Genomic DNA, 22,018 nt, shown 5'->3' with positions numbered 1-22,018 from the left:
TAAAGACCTTAAACCTAGCTGCATGGAAAATTCCTTAGTCAAGCAAGCAATGCCTCTCTCCAAAGCTGTTATGGGTGTCATTCTGGAGGCCAGAAGGCTTAGAACCAGGAAAGCCTACTCGGATAAATTGAAGAGATTCTGTGCCTGGAACCAGGTGCACAGCCTTGACCCTCTTGTCCCAAACATTCCTCAGATACTTCAATATTTAACTGAGATGCTGGACAAGGGCCTCTCCTTCTCATCAGTCAAGATCCACGCCTCAGCCATTTCTGCTCATTACAACACGGATCCACCACTTTTTTCTAATCCTTTACTCAAACAGTACCTCAGAGGGGCTAAAAACATAAGGCCGCCCTGTAGAGCACCTACCCCAACTTGGGACCTCAACTTTGTTTTGGAAAAATTAACTTTACCTCCTTTTGAGCCAGCTAACACAGCAGAATTAAAATACATATCTTGGAAAACTGCTCTGCTACTGGCAATAACATCAGCACGAAGAGTTTCGGAATTACAGGCACTAATGGCAGTGGAACCTTTCCTCATTTTCCACCAGGACAGGGTGTCTTTAAGAACTAACCCTACATTTATGCCAAAGGTGGTATCAAGTGTGGCTCTAAACCAAACTATTCATTTACCAACTTTCTATCCAAAACCACCGAACAAGGGGGAGAAACTACTACATTCTTTGGACATTCACAGGCAGTTACGCTTCTACTTGGACAAAACCAAAGCTTTCAGAAAATCTGAGCAGTTATTGGTAGCATATGCTGCAGGAGCACAGGGCAAAGCCATTTCAAAAAGTACAGTTTTATACCTACCATAAATGTAGATGTTCGAGTGCTAATACAGCTGCAGTCATAACAGATGGGTTCTCCTGCTGTCAAGCGGGTCCTCGGTGGGCCGAATTCCAAAGTCTAGGTCCGGCGTCGGTTGTCGTCGCTTCTTCCCTGACGTCAGTGCGACAGGGGTATAAAAGAACCAGCCAACGCCATTTTCTTCAGTTTTTCTTGCCCCAGATGTCAGGTGCCCCCAGAAGGAAGGCAATACATAAAATTGTGTAATAATGCAATGCAATATATCAAAAAACAGTAGTTGCGAGCAAATACACCATAAAAGAATACCCCTAGAGGGGAAGGAGGGAGGGAAACCTGGACTGCAGCTGTATTAGCACTCTAACATCTACATTTATGGTAGGTACAAAACTGTACTATGTTCATCGTGCATACAGCTGCAGTCATAACAGATGGGTAGAATCCCAAAGCTAATAAAGGGGTGGTAGGCACTAGGTGGAACTAGGAGGAGCCAAAATGCCCTGCAAGACTGCAGTGGCAAAGCCTGCTCTAGATTTGGAGTATAATGGTAGGCTGTAGTGCTTGGAGAAGGTATGCACAGAACTCCAAGTGGCTGCTTCCAAAATATCCTTGGTAGGAACTCCTCTGAGGAAGGCTGCAGAGGTGGCTGTGGCTCTGGTGGAATGAGTTCTAATGCCTGTAGGCACAGTTTTGCCATGAAAGGAATAGCAAAAGCGTATGCAGTGGGCTATCCATTTTGAAATTGTCCGTTTGGAAATTGGCTTTCCTTGAGCTCCTACCGCATAGGCCACAAGGAGCTGTTCTGATTTTCTGAAAGGTTTTGTTTTGTCCAAGTAATAACGCAGTTGCCTGTGGATGTCCAAGGAATGAAGTAATCTCTCCCCTTTGTTTTGGGGATTAGGATAAAAAGTAGGTAAATGTTCATAGGTTCATACTAGGCTATCTGCCCAAGGGCATTTATAAGCCTAGCCCATAGTTATGTGGCTTTCGCCACCCCTTTAGTTTGAATAAAAACTATGCCTATCATTTTGCTGTGCCTCTGTCAAGCAGTGACACTGAAGTAATCCCTGGGGTATATCTGCAATCTCCCATCCATTGGTCAAGATTCCTCTTGAACAAGGCCAGAGAGGTGCTCTGCCTCACATGTACCGGGATTTTGTTCCACAGCATAGGGAGTCTCTGGGTGATGAATCTGTCCCTCCAGCACGTTCTATTTATAACCGTGTCAAGGTTTAAGTCGCCTCCTTGTGGTTCTGAGGGATCTAGATTTTTGAGGTGAAGCATATTCATCAAATCTGGGTTTGACATGGCCTTATATGTCAGGCACAGGTCACCTCTGAGCAAGCGGTATGAGACTGAATAGAGCTGGAGTTCTTTCAGTCGAAAGCAGCATAAGACATATTTTGAGACCCTTTATCCTTTTGGTGAGGAACTTTTGGGGCCTTTCAAGCTGCAGCAGGTGTCTGGTCAGATACATTCCGAACGGGCATTGTACTCAATCATAGGTCTAATAAGTGATGAGTACAGGGGACGATGACCTCCCTTGATCTAGATGTGAATCCCTTCATGATCAGGTGGGTGATATAGAAGGTTTTCCTAACTACTTTAGCAACATGAGTGTCAAACGAAAGGCTACTGTCAACCTGGGTCCCCAGATCTCTGATGACTTTTCTGTGCTCAGTGGATTGCCACCTATATGGTAGCTAGGGTAACCTTGTTTTTCCCAAGGGTATGACTATGCATTTTTGGCGCTTAACTTCAGGCCATGGCTCTGGCACCAGTTATCTGTTTCTGTGAGGCCCTTCTGGAGGATATCTGTGTCAGATGTGTTTTCGACTATGGCCCAGTTTGCTGTCATCTGCAAACTTTGTCAGCCATAACCCGCCTGTGTTTGCTTGTACTTCAGAAAAGTAGATGCCGAACAAGAGTGGACCCAGGACTGAGCCCTGTGGGACACCACTTGTGACAGGCTTTGAGTCTGACATGGCTCCAGCAACTCTGACCCTGTGGGTTCTGTCACTTAGCCAGTTTGCAACCCATCTTGTGATGTATGGGTTTACATTCAAGCTGATGAGTTTTTCGATGATACCTGAGTGGGGTATTGTGTCAAGGCCTTTGCCAGGTCGAGGTAGGCTGTATGGACTGCCTTTCCTCATCAGTGGCCTTGGTGACTGTCTCAAAAAGTCAACCAAGTTTAAGAGGCAGGATCTGCCTTTGACAAAGCCAAACTGAGTTGGATCCAAAGTCTGCAAGTTCCCTATGTCTTTATTTATGAGTTCCATTATGATCCTCTCCATGGCTTTGCAGATAAGGCTTGTCAAGCTAATGGGGTAATTTCCAGGGTCTGTGGAGGCACCGCCTTATGAAGTGGGACCACAGTCGCCAGGCGCCACTCCTTGGGTACGTATCCTGAGGTGAGGCTAAGATTAAACAGCTGTCCTAACTGTGGGTTTAATTCCTCGTTGAGTTCATGAAGCACACAGCCGGGGACACCATCTGGTCCCATGGATGCTGTGTTTATTGCCTTAGTGAGGCAGTTCTCACCTGGGCGTTGGAGATGTTTGGGGGCTACAATCCTCTGGAATAGATATCTCTCCTTTGGGGAGGGGGAGAAGTTTGCACTGAACCTGTCAGCCAGTATGTTGGCAATGTGTGTAGGTTCAGTAATTTTCACATCATTTTGAACTAATTCTGAGCATATCTGGGAGTTTCCTCCTAGGTTTCTAACATAGCTAAAGAAGGCCTTATGATTCTCTTTAGAGTCCTTGGCGATTTTTCTCTCAAAATTTGCCTTGGATGATTTTATGAGAGCTCTTAGTTTTTACTTATAATGATCAAAGGTGTCTTACCTTTCAAGGATTTTGCTCTATCTTGTAGTAGCTTCCTCCTTTGTTGTAGAGCTTGTTTATGGCTGGGGTCCACCAGACTGGACGCTTGCCTTTGGTACAGAGAGTCTTAGTTTTGTTTGGGATTGCCTGATCCATGCAGTCCTGTAGGTGCTGGTAGAAGGCATTTGTAAGTGATTCAGCGGTTTGAGTAATGTTTACCACTGGCTCAGGGCCTTAAAGGAGACCACACTAGTTTTAGAAGTGTGAAATCGGCTTTTGAGAAGTTTTTCACTGTGGTCTTTTTGTTTCAGGTGGGGGCGGATGAGGACCTCCAGCGAGATTAGTTTATGATCTGATCTCACCAGTGAGGGGTATACTTCCGTGTTGAACATTTTGATCCCATGTTCGTGATGATGAGATCAAGTATGTTTTCTCCTCTTGTGGGGATGGTGACTAGTTGTTCCATGGCATTTGAGTTTATGAACTCCAGGAATCTTTGGGTTAGAGTGTTCGGGCTTGAGTAGTGTTCCCAGTCTATATTAGGGTAGTTGAAGTCACCTAGTATGATGGTGTTTGGAGATACATTTATCCCCTCCAATGTTTTCAGGAAGGCCATGTGAGGTTCCTGAGTTTGAGAGGGTGGCCTGTAACATGCTACAAATTGCAGAGCAGTCTTGCCTGTGGTTAATTGCACCTTAATCGTGGCCTGATTTAGAGCTACACTGGATACCACTTTAGGCATAAAGGACGGGTTGGTTCGTAAGGAAACTCTGTCCTGGTGGAAGATGATAAAAGGCTGTACAGCCATGAGAGCCTGTAGTTCTGAAACTCTACGAGCTGAAGTGATAGCCAGAAGGAAAGCTGTTTTCCAGGACAAATATTGCAAATCTGATGAGGCAGCTGGCTCAAAAGGAGGCAAAGTCAGTTTTTCCAGAATGAAAGTAAGATCACAAGCAGGTATTGGTTGTTTCCTTGGAAGTCTTAAATTCTTAGCCCCTCTGAGGAGCTGTCTTAATAGAGGGTGAGAGAATAAAGGTGGATCAGTGTTGTATTCTGCAGAAATGGCTGAAGCATGGATTTTGATGGAGGAGAACGAAAGTCCACTGCTTAGCAGTTCAGCCAAATATTGTAGAATTTGAGGTAAATTCAGTTTTCCAGGGTTCTGGCCCTTTTTCTCATTCCATACACAAAAACGTTTCCATTTTGCGGAGTAAGCTTTTCTAGTTGATGGCCTTCTGGCCTCCAAAATGACATCCTGCACCTCCTTGGAGAGTGGGGCCTGTTGTGATGCTAAGGAATCTTCCATGCGGCTAGATTGAGTGTTTTTAGCTGACTGTGAAGAGTTTTGAAGCTGTGCTGAGTCAGAAGAAGAGGCATTAGAGGCAGGGTCCAAGGTGGGGAATGCGTCAGGCTCCTCAGGAGTGGGTACCAGTGTTGCCTTGGCCAGTCCGGAGCAATAAGGATCATCTTTGGTCTGTCTGCTCTGGTCTTCAGTAGGACTTTGGGCAGCAGGGGAATAGGCGGGAAGACATAAACTGTCATTGATGTCCAACTGAAAGAGAGAGCGTCCACTCTCCAGGCCTTTGGATGGAAGATCCTTGAGCAGAATTTTGTCAATTGATGATTTTTGTGGGAGGCAAAAAGATCTATGTCTGGCCTTCCCCATTCTTGGATTATTTCTGTAAAAACTTTTGGATGCAACTTCCATTCGTGTGGATCTGTCATATTCCTGCTTAGGTTGTCTGCCAGCGTGTTTTCCTTGCCTGGGAAGAACTGTGCTTGTAGTTCCATTTGTAAGTCCATGGCCATGTTCCAAAGTGACATGGCCAGTCTGCATAGGGGATAAGAATGTGTTCCTCCCTGCTTGTTTATGTACCACATAACTGTGGTGTTGTCCGTTCTTATCAATAGTTGACCTGGTTGTAGAAGATCCTTGAAAGCTATAATAGCATTTATTACTGCTAGCATTTCTTTTAGATTGATGTGAAGGTGCTTTTCTTTTTGGGACCATTCGCTCTGAATGCACCGGCCTGTCATGTGCGCCCCCCAGGCGTAGTCCGAGGCATCTTTTGTAATGACTTGATTTGCTTGAGGCTTGCTGAATGGAAGACCTGTGTTTGTTTGACATGCTTGAGCCCACCACAGAAATTCCTTTTGCAGACATGGAATTAGTGGTATTATTGTTTCCAAACTGTGGCTGTGTTGAGACCATATGTTTTTTAGGTACCATTGTAGTTTTCTCATATACAGCTTTGCACATGGGATTAGTAAGATGCAAGATGCCATGAATCCCAGAGCCTGCAGGATTTTCCTTGCAGTCAGCCTGGTGCAGTTTGCCAGTGTTCTGAAATATTTAATTAGTTGCCCCTGCTTCTCTGGCGTGAGGTAGGCCATCTGGGTGTTTGTGTCCAAATTGGCACCCAGGAAAATTATCTTCCGAGAGGGTATTAGCCTTGATTTCTCTTTGTTGACTGTGTATCCCAGAGAGTTTAATAACATTATTACATAAGCCAGATGTTTCAGAAAAATGTGCTTGCTGTCCGCTTGGATCAGGCAGTCGTCCAAATAAGGGTATATTTGTATCCCTTGAAGTCTGCAGTAGGCAATTACTGATGCCAGGCATTTCGTGAATACTCTGGGCGCAGTAGATAAGCCAAAAGGCAATGCAGAGAATTGATAATGGATTGAACCTGCAAGAAATCTGTGGTATCTTCTGCAATTTTGTCTGATTGGGACATGCAGGTATGCCTCCTTGAGGTCCACTGTTACCAGCCAAGACTCCTTGCCCAGCATGGGAAGAAGTTGCTGTAGAGTGAGCATCTTGAATTTTGGTACGAGTAGAAATGTGTTTAGGATGGAAAGATCCAAAATAGGTCTCCAATCTTTTCCCTTCCTTGGCACCAGAAATAGCCTAGAATAAAAACCTTGACCTTGTTCGTGTGTACGTACCTTTTGAATAGCTTTCATGTTTATAAGATCTGAAATTTGCTTTTGTGCCTCTGCCCTTTGATTGTGTTGCAGGTTTGGCATGCCTCTCATTTTTGGAAGGGTATGAAAATGGAATTTGTAGCCTCTGTTTATAATGTTCAGGATCCATTTGTCCTTTGTGACAACATGCCAATTTTTTGAGAATAGTGCCAGCTTTCCTCCTAAGGGGGCTGCCATTTGAGACCTGGTTGGCATGCAAAGTGGAAAGTCATTGGGTTTGCTTTCTGAAAGATTGCGAGTTGTCCTCACCACCTCTTTGTGTAGGAGCGTGCCATTGTCTGCCTCTGTACGATCCTTGTGATTGTCCTCTGCCCCTCGGGCGCCTGTATTTGCCTCTTTGGGGTCTGTCTGTGGCAGGAAAGGACCAGTTTTTTGAAGGCCAATTCCTACTAAAACGTGGGGGTTGAACCTGCAGAAATTCTTTCACAGTTTGCATTGATTTAGCCTTTTCCTCCATTTTCCGTAATACTTCCTCAGCATTTGCCCCAAATAGTACATCCTTTTGAAGCGGGGGCGTCTAGTAATTTAGCTTTGACATGATCAGGCAAGGCTTGTTCTTTGAGCCAGGCATGCCTACGTATGACAGAGCCTGTAACAGCAGCTCTACATGAGGCCTCTAGAGCATCAAAACCACATTGTAAATATGTTTACCCACTTGCTCTGCACTATGCATCAAATCCTGCAACTCCTTCAAATCTGGTTGTTCAGGTTGTGACATTTTACTTTTCAATTGAGATAACAGAAACTGTTGGTATTTTAGCATATGAAACTGACAGTTTAAGGCCCTCGTGGATAAAGTAGCCGAGGTATATACTTTTTTTCCCCACCTTTCTAAGGATCTGGAATCTCTCTCGGATGGCAATGGATTTTCGGTAATGGAGGCCTTAACTCCTTTGGGTCCCTGTGAGATGGTTTCTAGGTCAGCAGCATGGCTTTTGTATAGAAATTGGTGTGAGTCAGGAACCCTGTAGTACCTGTCAGGCTTAACTGGAGCTGGAGGTAGAGAATCCGGGTTAAGGCAGGCCTCCGAGTAAACATCATCTAGGATGTCCAAGACAGGAGGTATAGCCAGAGGCCTGTGCTGGGGTAACAAAAGAAATTCCCTGAACCTTTTCTTGGAATCTGAATAATCCTGGCCTTCCCAGTGGAAGTGTTCCCTTAAGGTATGCAAAGTTTCCCCAAATGAGTAATCCTCAGGGGGAGATACAGAAGGAATGGATTCCTCTGCATCAGAGTCTTCAAAAGGGGAGTAAGACTGTTCCTGATCATCAGAGTGTTCTGAAATAATGGAGCCCTGATCAGAGGAGGGGGAATCTTCCTCCACTCTGGGCCTTTTGTCCGGAGGTGGCTGAGAGCCTCTGATTAGAGTAATTAAATCCTCAGCCATTTTAAGCATCTGTTTCTTAGGCATGGGGCCTGCAGATGGGCCCTATGTAGCTGGTCTCTTAGGGTACATGGTAGCTTTAGACTTGGTGAAAGCCTTGATGAAGAAAGAAGAGGAAGGTCTTAAGACACCTTGAGTGGAGGTGGACCTGTCCACATTCTGAGTTTCAACTCCAAGAGTGGCTTCGGTATCCGTAGTCGGGGTGTTGGCCGAGGAGCCTGCGACCTCGGGTACAGGAGACACCGCCAAAGATGTGTCGTCGGTAATCGGAGGCTGCATAGGCGCCTCGCTGAGAATCGGACCACGTGTAGTCGGTTTTGGCGTGGTGTCTGTAGAGGCCGCGGACCTCGAGTGTCGGTCCTTGTCTTTATGCTTTTAGATTAAAACCGAGTCGGAGTATCCGACGACATAGTATAGTTAAATGCTTTCCCAAAATAATGCTGGGCGAACTCCGCCCGAAGCTTAATAGTGCGTTTGTTGAATGTTGCACAAAAGCGACAGACCGAGACGTCGTGGTCTGGGCCTAAACAAGGTATACAGAGGGAATGTAAATCCTTATGCGGTATTTGCTTCCCACAAGAAATACAAGTATTAACTTTGTCTGACATCGGTCTGAGGCAAGAAAAGTTTCCCCAACGGGGTACTTAGCTTTTTAGAAGACTTCGGTTTCCAATTTTTTTGTAATCTCAGGAGCTGGCCGACCGGCACTTGCGAACTGCTTCTGCTTCGGGCACCGCGCGGCAAGAAAGACTGAAGAAAATGGCGTCGGCTGGTTCTTTTATACCCTTGTCGCACTGACGTCAGGGAAGAAGTGACGACAACCGACGCCGGACCTAGACTTTGGAATTCGGCCGGCCGAGGACCCGCCTGACGGCAGGAGAACCCATCTGTTATGACTGCAGCTGTATGCACGATCAACATCAGACTATTTCAAAATGGATAGGACATTGCATACATTTCTGCTATTCTCACCATGGAAAACCTTTACCTAGCAGTATTAGATCTCACTCCACCAGGGCAACAGCCACTTCAACTGCCTACCCCAGAGGAGTACCTACCAAGGATATTTTGGAAGCAGCAACATGGAGTTCTGTGCATATCTTCACCAAGCATTACCATTTGCCTTTATACTCCAAATCCAGAGCTGGCTTCGCCACTGCTGTGCTGCAGGGCCTTATAGCCACCCGTAATGCCTTATAGAACCAGCCTCCCTACCTCAGCTTTGGGATTCCCCCCAAGTGTAATGACTGCAGCAGTGTAACACGAACATGGTACAGTTTTGTACCTACCATAAATGTAGATGTTTGAGTGTAAACACTGCTGCAGTCCAGGTTACCCTCCCTCCTTCCCCTCTTACTTGCTGGTACGTACCTATGCCTTCTACCCTTTACTCCCTATGGGGAGTATTTGCTGGTAACTGAAAGTCGTTGTTTGCTTTTCTTATGTATGTTTTATTAGCAATTTGAATTGCCTACCTATTTGTGGGCACCTGACATCTGGGGCAAGAAAAACTGAAGAAAATGGCATCGGCTGCATTTTTTATACCCCTGCACACTGACGTCAGGGAGGAGGCGACAGCAACCGACGCCGGACCAAGACTTTGAAACTCAGGCCGAGTGGGTAACTGCCTGACGGCAGGATAACCCAAGTGTAATGACTGCAGCAGTGTTTACACTCAAACATCTACATTTATGGTAGGTACAAAACTGTACTTTCTCTCTTCTTTGACTCCCTTTTTCTCTCTCCTAATTATGATTTGTGGTGGTTTGGGGTCTTCTATAGCAGACAAACTGTATCTGAGGAGAGGATGCACCACTAGGGTCTTATGGGTAGAGGAGGCAGAGCTCTGAGTCTGAAGATTCTGAATGTGGTTTACTTTGGATCAGAGTCTGATCTGATAACCCACAGGTTGAGGCAGATTGATACAGGCAGCATGGATCTATCATTATGGTAAGCATTTCATTTGCTTTTAGTTGTTTTGTAGTGGATAAAGTGCCGTAAACAGTTACATCTGCTTGATAGGCAAAATTGTGGCTATGTTCTATTTCGCCTTCATTCTATGCTGGTTGGTTTCTCGGTTCCGGCTCGGCCTAATTCAAAAACACGAGAGCTTCCTCTGGCTCAAGGCTATGCCCTATCCCATGATGTTCAGAGAAGATTACCCAGATCTCGTTTGCCACTCTTGCATATCGGATGACTTCTAAACTGGCTCTTGGCCAAGTGATTTTCTTCTTTATCTTTCCTGTAGTTTTCTTATATTTAGTAGTTATTTCTTTAGTGTTAATAGTTTTTTCATTAATAGGGTTACTAGCGTGATTCTTGACTAGTTTTCCCCCTGTTGTGCTTCTTGTCGTTATACTCCCTATCCCTTTGTTGTAAGCTAGTTTTACTTGGAGAGGTTCTTATCCCCTTAGGTAGCTCATTTAAAGTTAGAGGACTCCTCGCGGCCTGTTTAACTTAGAGGGCTGCTCCCCTACCCCTTCGTTTTCCCGTTTTGTGAGGAGAGTCTGTTTCAGTCAGAGGACTTCTCCTCTGTTTAGCGGACTTGCTGTTTGTTGGGCTTTAAAGCTCTTTTCTTGTTTGAAAAAAACAAACAAAAAAAACTTGAATTGTTCTTTTAGACTAGTTTTTTTCTTGTGTGGATAGTCAGTACTGTTAAGTTTCAGTTCATATTATAGTGTAGCATTGCTCTGATTTTGAAATTTGTGAGAGTTCTCCTTTTATATGGTTGCATAGCTGTACAGGTTTTGGTATAAGTCCTGATCAGACATGTCCAAAGACCCCAAAGAACCAAAACCATCTTATTTCAAAAAATGTGATGTGTGAGAAGATGTCCCTTCCACCATTTGTGTTTATTGCCTGGGTGCCCTTCATTTGCAAGAATCTTGTGCTTTTTGTCATGCCTTCAGCAGTAGCGTGCTTTTAGAACGTAAAAACAAGTTGATAGAGGGCTGTTTACGGCACCTTTCTCAAAGGTTTTGGAAGGGTCTCAGAACTCTAAATCTTTTGAAAAATCACCCTCTTCTAAATCAGAGAAGTTGGGTAAAAGGACTGCTGCTTTAGCTCCAGCATCAGAGTCGCCTAAAAAGCTTGTTGCTAAAGAGTCTGTTTTGGAACCAAGGGCTCTTCGTTCCGAAAAGTCCCCCTGTTTGGTTCCAACTGTAACTACGGAGCCGACAGAGTTTCTTTTTAGGAGCTGGTCCCCAGTATTGGAACCGGTCACTCCAACATTAAGATCTCCGCTCCTACAAACAGCGAGATCAACCATTTTTATCCTCTGTCCTTCAGGAGTTTATTGGATGATGATGTGGAGTGAGTAGTGAAGAGACTCTTTCGAACTCCGGTGTTGGCAAAAATTCTGTTGACTCCAACTCAAAAGGAACAGGAGCCAACAAGGTCTTCTCCCCTTCTTCTGTTCCTCCTCCGACCCACCCTGGAGTTTCAGAGCCAGAGTACTTGGGTCCAATTGTAGCGGAACCATTGGAACCGAGACCTCCAACAGGATTGTCAGTTCTGACATCTGCTCTGACTAACTTGGTTCTGTCAGAATCTGAGGAGTGTAGGAGACGATTTTCTCCCATCAGGTCCGAGGAGGGGAGTCTGATCGGACAGCTATCTCATCGGATTCTACCTCTCGGGGCTTCGGTGCGGTTGAGCTCGGCTCCTCCATCGGCTTCCGAGCCAACCACTCTGCTTCAGGGTCGGTCTTTCGGTTCTTTGGAGCCGGGGACCTCCTTGGAGTGGGGTGAGGGGGCTTTTGAGCTGATGGAGAGAGTGCTGTCACCTCCGACTGCTCCACTCTCTGTTTCAAGTACTCTTTCCCCAAAAGCGCTTTTGTCGGTCTCAGCACCATCACCCCCCCCCCCCCTGCACAGAGACTTTAAGCTCCAGGAAGCCCCTGCAGGCGAGCCTGTCTCTTCCAAAACTTCTCCAAAGTACTCCTCTGAGATGGTCCCTCGGAAGAGATTGTGCAAGAGGAAGCTTGTTGACTCTCCGTATGAGTCTCTCACGTCAGACACCAACCTGGATGATTCAGAAGGGTCCCCATGGTCCCCCTCTGAAGATGTCTCCTTTGCAGACATCCTGAAGATTCTTACAGAGGGGTGGCTGAAAGCCCACCAATCCTTCTGAGAACGAGTCTGTATACTTGGAACCTTTTGGGTCTTGCCCTACCATTTCTTGTATGTCTCTACCTTTTGATCTCTTGATGAATGTTATTGCTCGGAAGACGTGGGGCTCTCCAGATACAGTGGAGCCTGTTCCGAGGAGGCCTAATAAATTCATTACAGCACCCACAGAAAAAAAGGAATTTCAAACCAAAGGTGTCCCAGTAGATGCTGTGGTGGTGGTGGCGGCGGCCACCAAGAAGGAATGGTCAGAAACTTCCTTGTCTGTTCATCCACCGAATAAAGAGTCTGGGGCAATGGACAGATATGGAAAGCGTACCTTATGTTCAGCGGCATTTATGCTTCGATCACTGAATTACTTGACCCATTTTACGAGACTACAAAGGGATCTCCTGAAAGAGCTAGGAGAATACCCTTCAGGGTACTGTAGCTGCTGGGGTTTGATAAAGTTTCCTCTCAGCTCTCCACCCTAAACTGCATGGTTAACTCCTCCATGCGACTGATTTCATATGCAGCAGATGGAGCGAGCAGAGCAGCAGTTACAGGAATTTCCTTAAGGAGACCTTCTTGGATGGGTCTATGTAACTTTGCTGAACCCTTCAAGTCTTCCTTCACTAATGCCCCTTTTGATGCTCGTCATTGTTCGGGCCCAAAGTTAGAGAGACTTTGACTGTGTGTAAACAGGAGGGAAAGACTCTGCCGTAAGAGTCCTTTTTCTGTCCCCACTAGACCTTATCCCAAAGGTCAGAGAGGGGGAAAAATGTGGTTCCACAAGTCCCAAAGTGTATTCCCCATGCATGTGGTGACTCTTTCCCCAGGGGCAGAAGGGGAAGTAACAATGGAAGATGCCGACCTCAAGGCAGAGGGTGTCTGCATAACCAGGGTGACAGGGATTCTTTCCCCTGGAAAGCCCTTTCAGCGCTTCTGAATGGAGGGCCTGTCTGTCCATCTCGGGAGGCAATCGGGGGATGCTTATCGATGTACCCAAACGCCTGGCTAGAAATCACACAAGACAAATGGGTACAAAGGATCATATGCAGAGGTTATTACATACCCTTTTCCACTCCCCCTTTTGAGAAACAATCTGTCCTAGATGTTCCACCCAGTTGGAAGGACTGTGCAACATTAGAGGTACAAAAGTTGCTAGAAAAAGAGTCATCCGAAATGTCCCCGCAGACCAGATTAGATCCAGAACTTACTCAAGGTTTTTTTTAGTTCCAAAAAAGACGGGACTGGAGACCCATTTTGGATCGGAGTAGATTAAACAAGTCTGTCAAGAAATCAAAGTTCCAGATGGTGACACTACAGTCAATATTTCCATTTCTGGGGAAAGACTATTGGATATACTCAGTAGATCTCCAAGATGCGTACTACCGCATAAAAATGGACAGACAATCCAGGAGACAGTTATGCTTTTGGCTGGGAGCCAGTCATTACTAGTTAAGAGCCCTGCCCTTTAGTCTCAGTACAGCCCCCAGAGTGTTCACCAAATGCATGTAAGTGGCTCAATTGAGGTGTCTAAGATTCCGTGTGTTTCCATAGCTAGACGACTGGCTCCTAACCTCCACCACCAAGCATCTACTAGTGCAAGCAAGGGATGAAACCATTCATCTGTGTTACAAGCTAGGCATTACAATAAATTAAAAAAAATTGACCTTGTTGTCTTCACAGTGTCTTATATTCTTGGGTACAGAGTTAGACTTAAGGAAAATGTTGGGCAAACGTACCCCCGAAGGGATTCAGTCCCTACACCATCAAATCAAGAGCTTTATATTGCAAAAGACTACTACAGGCAAAAACTGTCTTGCAGTTTCTGTGCACCATGGCAGCTGCAATCATTTTAGTACCTCTAGTGCGTTTTCACATGAGTTCTTCAATGGCTACTTTTCTCTCAGTGGTCCATGCAAGATCTAGCACTGTCACACAAGATCATTATCACAGAGTCTTGCAAAAAGGACCTACCACCACTGGCTTCAAACAACTCAGTTGACCATGGGCTGTCCATTTGTTTTTCCACAACCAGCATCCACACTGACCATGGACACTTCCCAGGGTGGGGCGTTATCTGGGAAAGAATGTCTAAGGCATCTGGCAGGAGCATGAGAACCACTTGCATATCAGTGTCCTAGATACAAGAGCGGTGATGTACATGTTGCAAGCATTCCAGGACTCCCTCTTGCAATTCAGGCAGACAACATGTCAGTAGTGTGGTACATAAACAAACAAGGAGGAGCCAAATCCTACCCCCTATGTCGAGAGGCACACAAAGTATGGCAATGGGCTGTCTCTTCTCACCGTTTTCTGACAGCAATGCACATCCTGGGAAAATCCAACGTGGTAGCGGACAAACTCAGCAGAGCTGTTCTGATGCCTCACGAGCGGTCCCTAAAACAAGAGGTTGTGGAAGTGATTTTCTGCAAATGGGGCCAGCTGTGCTGTGACCTTTTTGCCATGTCCATGAATGCCAAATGCAGCAGCTACTTTGCCCTGATTCCCCCTCCAGGGAAGTCACCGAGGGATGCTCTCATGCACAATTGGCTCCCGGGACTACTTTACACCTTCCCCCCTTTTCCCTTGATACCAGAGGTTCTTTAGACAGCCAGCACATTGAGAAGCACATTGATTCTCATTGCACCATACTGGCCTCGGCAAATTGGTTCCCCTTTTTGTAAACCCATCTTTAGGAGGAACAGTGGATGCTGGACCTAGTTCCAGACCATCTGACCCATTCATCGGGACGTTCCATCCATCGATCCAGACTCTAAAGTTAACAGAGTGGCTGCTCCAGTTCCTCAAATAGCCAGGCGTCATGACATCTCCTTAGCAGTTAGACATATCTTGATTTCTTATAAGCCTTCTACCAGAAAACTATTACTCTAGCAAATGGAAAAGATTTTCACACTGGGCCTCCAAAAACAATATAGATACCTTTACAGCTCCCATCACAGCAGTGCTAGAATTTTTCACTAAACTTTTTAGTGAGGGTGTGGCAGCAGCTGCAATTAGAGTCCAGCTGGCTGCTATGTCCAACTTTCGTACTGGGGAGATGGGACTTAAAATCATGTCCCATAAACTCTGTAAGGCCTTTCTAAAAGGGACTTTTCTGCTAAGACCTCCAGTCGGGGAACCTTCAGCTCCATGGGATCTAAATTTTATTCTGTCCTCTTACATTTTGTTTTCCTTTGAACCTGCATCATCATGTGAGACAAAATTTTTGTCATGGAAGACACTTTTCTTGGTGGCCATTACCTCTGCCTGACGAGTATCTGAACTTCAAGTTCTAGCTATATGTCCTCCTTACATAGTTTTTCTCAGACAGAGTTCCCTTGTGTACTAATCCTTCCTTTTTACATAAGGTGTGCTCAGAGACAAATCTAAATCAATCTATTGAATTACCAGTGTTCTTCCCAAACTATGGCAACAGGGCAGAATATAAAATGTTCATCGTGTTTCACTGTTGCAGTCATTACACTTGGGTTATCATGCTGGCAGGCGACCTGAGTTCCAAAGTCTTGGTCCGGTGTCGGTTGCTGTCACCTCTTCCCTGAAGTCAGTGCGCCAGGGGTATAAAAATTGCAACTGACGCCATTTTCTTCAGTCTTTCTTGCCGTGCGGTGCCCGAAGCAAAAGCAGTTCGCAAGTGCCTGTCGGCCGACTCCTGAGATTTTCAAAATTGAGTTTCAGAACCGAAGTCTTCAAAAAAACTAAGTACCCTGTTGGAGAAACTTTTTGTTGCTCCAGACCGATGTCAGTAAAAGTTAATAATTTTATTTCTTGTGGGAAGCAAATGCCTCATAAGGACTTTCACTCTTACTGTATTCCTTGTCTAGGCCCTGAGCACGACGTTATTAGTTGTCGGTTTTGTGCTAGATTCAATAAACACACTATTAGACGTCGGTTTGATTTTGCTTTACATTATTTTGGCCGAAGGTTTAATTACATAATGCCGTCGGAACAACCGACGACCGGAATTTATAAAAAACGCAAAGACAAAGAAAAGGACAGGCATCCGAGGTCCAAAACTGGCTACGAAGCCTCTTCTAGGCCAGTCGCCAGTTCGCTGGTTCTCAGTAAGGTGCTTTCGCAGCCCCTGACACCCGCTACCTCAGAGCCACAGGCCGTAACAGACAACCACGTGGAGACACCGAGGCCTGTGGAAACTCAAGGTATTGGGCCTACGGAAACTATACCCTCAGATGGGTCCAGAGCCACTGAGCAGGCATCGGCTTCTGAGGGTGTTTCAGACCTTCACAGCCTACAATTAAGCCCACTACTGCAGCAAAGGCAAAGTCAAAAACACCATAAAAGACGAGGAAACAAGTACAGCATTCTCCTGAACAGTCATCCATGCCAAGAAACAGATGCTTAAAATGGCCGAAGACTTAATTACTTTAATCAGGGGTTCCCATCCCCCTCCTGACAAAAGGCCTAGGCAAGACACTGACTATGATTCCTCTGACCAGGTTTCCATCCCCTGATTCCTCTTCTGATCAGGGATATTCTCTCCCTCCCTATGAGGACTCTGATGCAGAAGAGTCTATACATTTAGCCTCTCCGCCTGAGGATTATTCTTTTGGGGAAACCCTGGATACCATGAGGGAGCATTACCATTGGGAGAGCCAAGATTATTCAGAATCCAAGAAAAGGCTCAGAGACTTTCTTTTATTGCCTCAGCACAAACCCCTGGCTATCCCCCTGTGCTTGATATTGTTGATGATGTTTTTTCTGAATCCAGTCTGTCTCTTGATTCCTTATCCCCTGCACCGGACAAGCCAGACAGGTACTACAAGGTCCCTGATTCTCATAAATTTCTTTACAAAAAACCCCGCTGCAGACCCAGAAACAATTTCTCAGGGACCTAAAGGTGTTAAGGCTTCCACTGCTAAAAATCCTGTCCCCTCGGAAAGGGATTCCAGAGCTCTGGACAGATGGGGGGAAAAAAGTTTACACTTCTGCCACTTTAGCTATAAGAGCTTTAAACTGCCAGTTTCACATGCTTAAATATCAACAGTATCTCATGTCATTGTTAAAACAGAAAATGGTTTCAAATTCAGAAAGTCCTGACAGTAAGGAAATGCAGGATTTATTGCATGCAGTTGAACAAGTGGGAAAGCATACTCTGCATTGTGGTTTTGATTCATTAGAGGCTTCTTGTAGAGCTGCAGTTACAGGCTCTGTTATTCGAAGGCATGCTTGGTTGAAAGAACAAAGTTTACCTGACTATGTTAAAGTAAAATTATTGGATGCCCCACTACATAGGGTTACCACCTGTCCCACTTTGCAAGGGACAGTCCCTCTTTGTGCAGTTGCGTCCTGCAAAAAAATTGAAAAAATGGCAAATGTCCTGAGATTTTAGGACAAAAATACTTCCTATATTTTCTTTAATAGTTGTATAAAGCAGCTATTTTGTATCTGAAGCACCTAAATGTTACAAGAAACAGAATAAGCATCTCAAATGCTACAAGAATAAGCTTTTATTCTGACAAAAAAGTTAAGTTATGTCCTTTGTACTGGTCGTGGGTATGTTTTTCCCTGCAAAATCTGACATTTGTACAAAAAATGTCCCACTTTTGGCATTTGAAAAGGTGGCAACCCTACCACTACAGCATGATACTTTGTTTGGTGTTGAGGCAGAAGAGTTGTTGAAAATGGAGGATAAAGCAAAATCAATGCAGACAGTGAAAGATTTCTTACAGGTTCAACCACCTAGATTTAGCAGAAACTGGCCTTCAAAGAATTGGTCCTTTCCAGTGTCAGACAGGCCACAGAGAGGCAGGTACAGACGCCCAAGAGGCAGATCTCCGCCCCAAGGCTCCTACAGACCTAAACAATGGGGTGCTTCAGCCCTCAAAGGAGGGGAAGACAAATCACAACCTTACAGGAAACAGTCCCAATGACTTCCCTCTACAAATGCCAAGCACTTACCTTTTAACAGCACCCCTAGGGAGAAAGCTAGCACTTTTCTCAAAATATTGGCACATGATCACCCAGGACCAATGGGTGCTGAATATTGTTTCTCAGGGTTACAGGTTCCACTTCCACACACTTCCAAAACCAAAAGGTATGCCAGACCTGCCATAAAACCAATGGGCAGAGGCACAAAAACAGATTGCAGCTCTTATGGACATGGGAGCTATTCAGAAAGTTCCATAGCAAGAACAGGGACAAGGATTTTACTCAAGACTTTTCTTAGTACCCAGAAAGGACAAAGCCTGGAGACCAATACTGGACCTGTCAATCCTAAATACTTTCCTGGATGTTCCAAAATTCAAAATGTTAACACTACAGCAACTTCTGCCCATGCTGGGCAAGAAGGCTTGGCTAGTTACTTTGGACCTCAAGGAGGCATACCTGCATGTCCCAATCAGGCAATCTTGCAGAAGATAACTCAGATTCATAGTAGGCTCAATGCATTACCAATTCTCTGCACTGCCCTTTGGCTTATCTATTGCACCCAGGGTCTTCACAAAATGCCTGGCACCAGTAATTGCATTTTGCAGACAAAAAGGAATTAAAATATATCCCTACTTGGACGACTGCCTTATTCAAGCAGAGAGCAAGGACATTCTTCTAAAACATCTGGCGTTTGTAAAAGGATTACTAATTTGCCTAGGGTACACAGTAAACGAAAAGAAATCAAAACTAGTGCCCTCTCAAGAGATAATATTCCTGGGTGCAAGCTTAAATACAACTGCCCAGATGGCTTATCTCACGCCAGGCAAACAAAGGCTACTGACTCATTACTTTCAAATGATGGCAACAAAAAAACAGCTCCCTGCAAGAAAAATTCTGCAGGCCCTGGGCTTCATGGCAGCCTGCATTCTACTAATTCCATATGCAAAACTGCATATGAGGAAACTACATTGGTATCTAAAAAGTGTTTGGACTCAGCATTGTCACAGCCTGGAGACAATCATAACTTTAATTCCCTGCCTACAAAAGGAGTTTCGATGGTGATCCCAGGCCTGTCACCACAACAAGGGACAGCCTTTTACCTTATCCACAGCCAGGCAGACAATAACAACGGATGCATCAGATTATGCCTGGGGGGCACATATGGCAGGAAAATGTATTCAGGGCACGTGGCCCAAGGAACAAATGCATCTTCACAGCAATCAAAAAGAGATGCTAGCTGTACAGAATGCCCTGACAGCTTTCAAGGACCTACTACATCCAGGACAACTACTAATAAAGATGGACAATACCACAGTTATGTGGTACATAAACAAGCAAGGGGGCACGCATTCCTACCCCCTATGCAGGCAAGCCATGACTTTGTGGAACAAAGCACTGACCTATCAAGTACATCTGCAGGCACAATTCCTGCCAGGAACACAAAATACACTGGCAGACGAACTAAGCAGAAATCTCATTGATCCTCACGAATGGAAGCTAAATCCACAAGTGTTCAGCATGATAACGAGGAAATGGGGACACCCAGACATAGATCGTTTTGCCTCCCCTCACAATTACCAAATACAGAAATTTTGCACAAGAACTTATCACTCTCAAGCATGGAAAGTGGATGCTCTGTCATTCAGCTGGAAAGGCCTGATAGTCTATTCCTTCCCTCCGATGCCTCTTCTTACCAAGGTGCTACTAAAAGTCAGACAAGAAAAGCCAAAAATGATCCTGATTGCCTCAGACTGGCCACGCCAGCACTGGTACCCAATCCTAAAGAGTTTGTCTCAAGGCCCAGCTTGGCTTCTACCTCACATTCCTCATCTTCTGACAAAACAAAACAATCAGATTCTGCACAGTCAACTCAGAACCTTAAACCTGGCAGCATGGCAGATAATGTAGCCAGTCAGACTGCACCTCTCTCTAAAGCTGTTATGGATGTCATTTTAGAAGCCAGGAGGCCCAGCACTAGGAAATCTTATGCAGAAAAATGGAAGAGATTCTGTGCTTGGAACCAGGTACAAGGGCTCGAACCACTTGTCCCTAATATATCTCAGATTTTACAATACCTAACTGAGATGCTGGACAAAGGCTCATCTTTCTCATCTATTAAAATCCATGCCTCTGCCATTGCAGCTCATTACAATACGGAACATCCTATTTTTTCACATCCTCTACTACGACACTACCTCAGAGGGGCAAAAATTATAAGACCCCCAAGGAGAGCACCAGTACCTACTTGGGACCTCAATTTTGTTTTAGAAAAACTCACACTGCCTCCTTTTGAAACAGCCAGCACAGCTGATCTAAAATTCTTATCATGGAAAACTGCTCTGCTCTTAGCAATAACTTCAACAAGAAGAGTCTCAGAGTTACAGGCATTAATGGCTGTGGAACCTTTCCTCATTTTTTATCAGGACAGGGTTTCTCTTAGGACAAACCCAACATTCATGCCAAAAGTGGTCTCCAATGTGGCCTTAAACCAAACCATTCATTTACCTACATTTTACCCAAAACCCCAGAATAAAGGGGAGAGACTTCGGCACGCTTTGGATATACACAGACAGCTATGATTCTACTTGGACAAAACAAAAGCTTTCAGAAAAGCTGAGCAACTGTTTGTAGCCTATGCTGCAGGATCACAAGGAAAGCCTGTTACAAAGCAGACATCTCAAAATGGATAGGACACTGCATCCGCTTCTGTTATGCACAACATGGCAAATCAGTGCCTAAGGGCATTAGGCCTCATTCTACCAGATCAGCAGCCACTTCAGCAGCTTTACTCAGAGGAGTACCAACCAAAGACATTTTAGAAGCTGCAACCTGGAGCACAGTGCACACCTTCACCAAGCAACTCCCACTTACCTCTCTACTCTAAATCCAGAGCAGGCTTTGCCACTGCAGTTCTGCAGGGCCTGATAGCCTCTCCAAATCCAATTTAGACCCAGCCGCCCAACCTCAGCTTTGGGATTCTACCCAAGTGTAATGACTGCAGCAGTAAAACACGAACATAGTATAGTTGTGTACCTACCATAAATGTAGATGTTCGAGTGTATTCACTGTTGCAGTCCAGGTTACCCACCCACCATCCCCCTTGTTTCATTGCTGTGACTTTTCTGTACTTCTCATCTCTATACAACCTATGTGGTGTATTTGCTTGTAGATGAAGGAAATGTTTATAGTAATATATGCATGTTTTTTGGCATAATTTTATCTTTCCATCCTTCCTATCTGGGGGCACCTGACATCTGGGGCAAGAAAAACTGAAGAAAATGGCGTCTGTTGCAACTTTTATACCCATGGCGCACTGACTTCAGGTAAGAGGCGACAGCGACTGATGCCGGACCAAGACTTTGGAACTCAGGCTGACTGCGGGTCGCCTGCCAGCAGGATAACCCAAGTGTAATGACTGCAACAGTGAATACACTCGAACATCTACATTTATGGTAGGTACACAACTGTACTTTACACCGGTTGGAAGTACATAGGCAGTTGCATTTCTACATGCATAGAACTAAAGATTTCAGAAAGTCTGACCAATTTTTTGTCTTTTTCGGACAAAAAGAAAGGATTGCCAGTCTCAAAAGTGACACTGTCAAAATGGCTCACAGATTGTATTTCCTTCACATACAGCACTCAAAACAGACAATTACCAGGCAAAGTGAAGGGCCATTCCACAAGAGCTGTTGCAACTTCCTCTGCCTTCCAGGCCATACTCCCTTTGGATTCTTTCTGTGCAGCAGCCACATGGGTAACACCTCATACCTTCATTACAAAGTAGTTGTGGCCTCCCAGAACAGGGCTTCCTTTGGGTCCACTGTTCTGAAGAGTTTATTCTCCTGAACCACCCAAGAACGAAGGTGCTAGGGATGCTGTCCCAACCAGCATAGAATGAAGGTGAGATAGGACAACATAACATTAAGCAGTTATGTACTCGCCGTAACGTTCCATGGTTGTTGTTCATCTCACCTTCATTCT

General features: G+C 45.1%; 1 protein-coding gene across 4 annotated transcripts in view; it reads left to right on the top strand.

The window, feature by feature from the left end:
* Positions 1 to 22,018, top strand: part of CPT1C (carnitine palmitoyltransferase 1C) — a 1,701,035-nt gene that overhangs the window by 450,899 nt on the left and 1,228,118 nt on the right. The window lies entirely within an intron of this gene.

This window comes from Protopterus annectens, chromosome 9.part0 (genome assembly GCF_019279795.1).
Source record: "Protopterus annectens isolate FY-2018-M chromosome 9.part0, PAN1.0, whole genome shotgun sequence".
NCBI classification, from domain to species: Eukaryota; Metazoa; Chordata; order Ceratodontiformes; family Protopteridae; genus Protopterus; species Protopterus annectens.
Note: the sequence above shows the minus strand (reverse complement) of the source record. Positions and strands in the feature narration are given on the sequence as shown.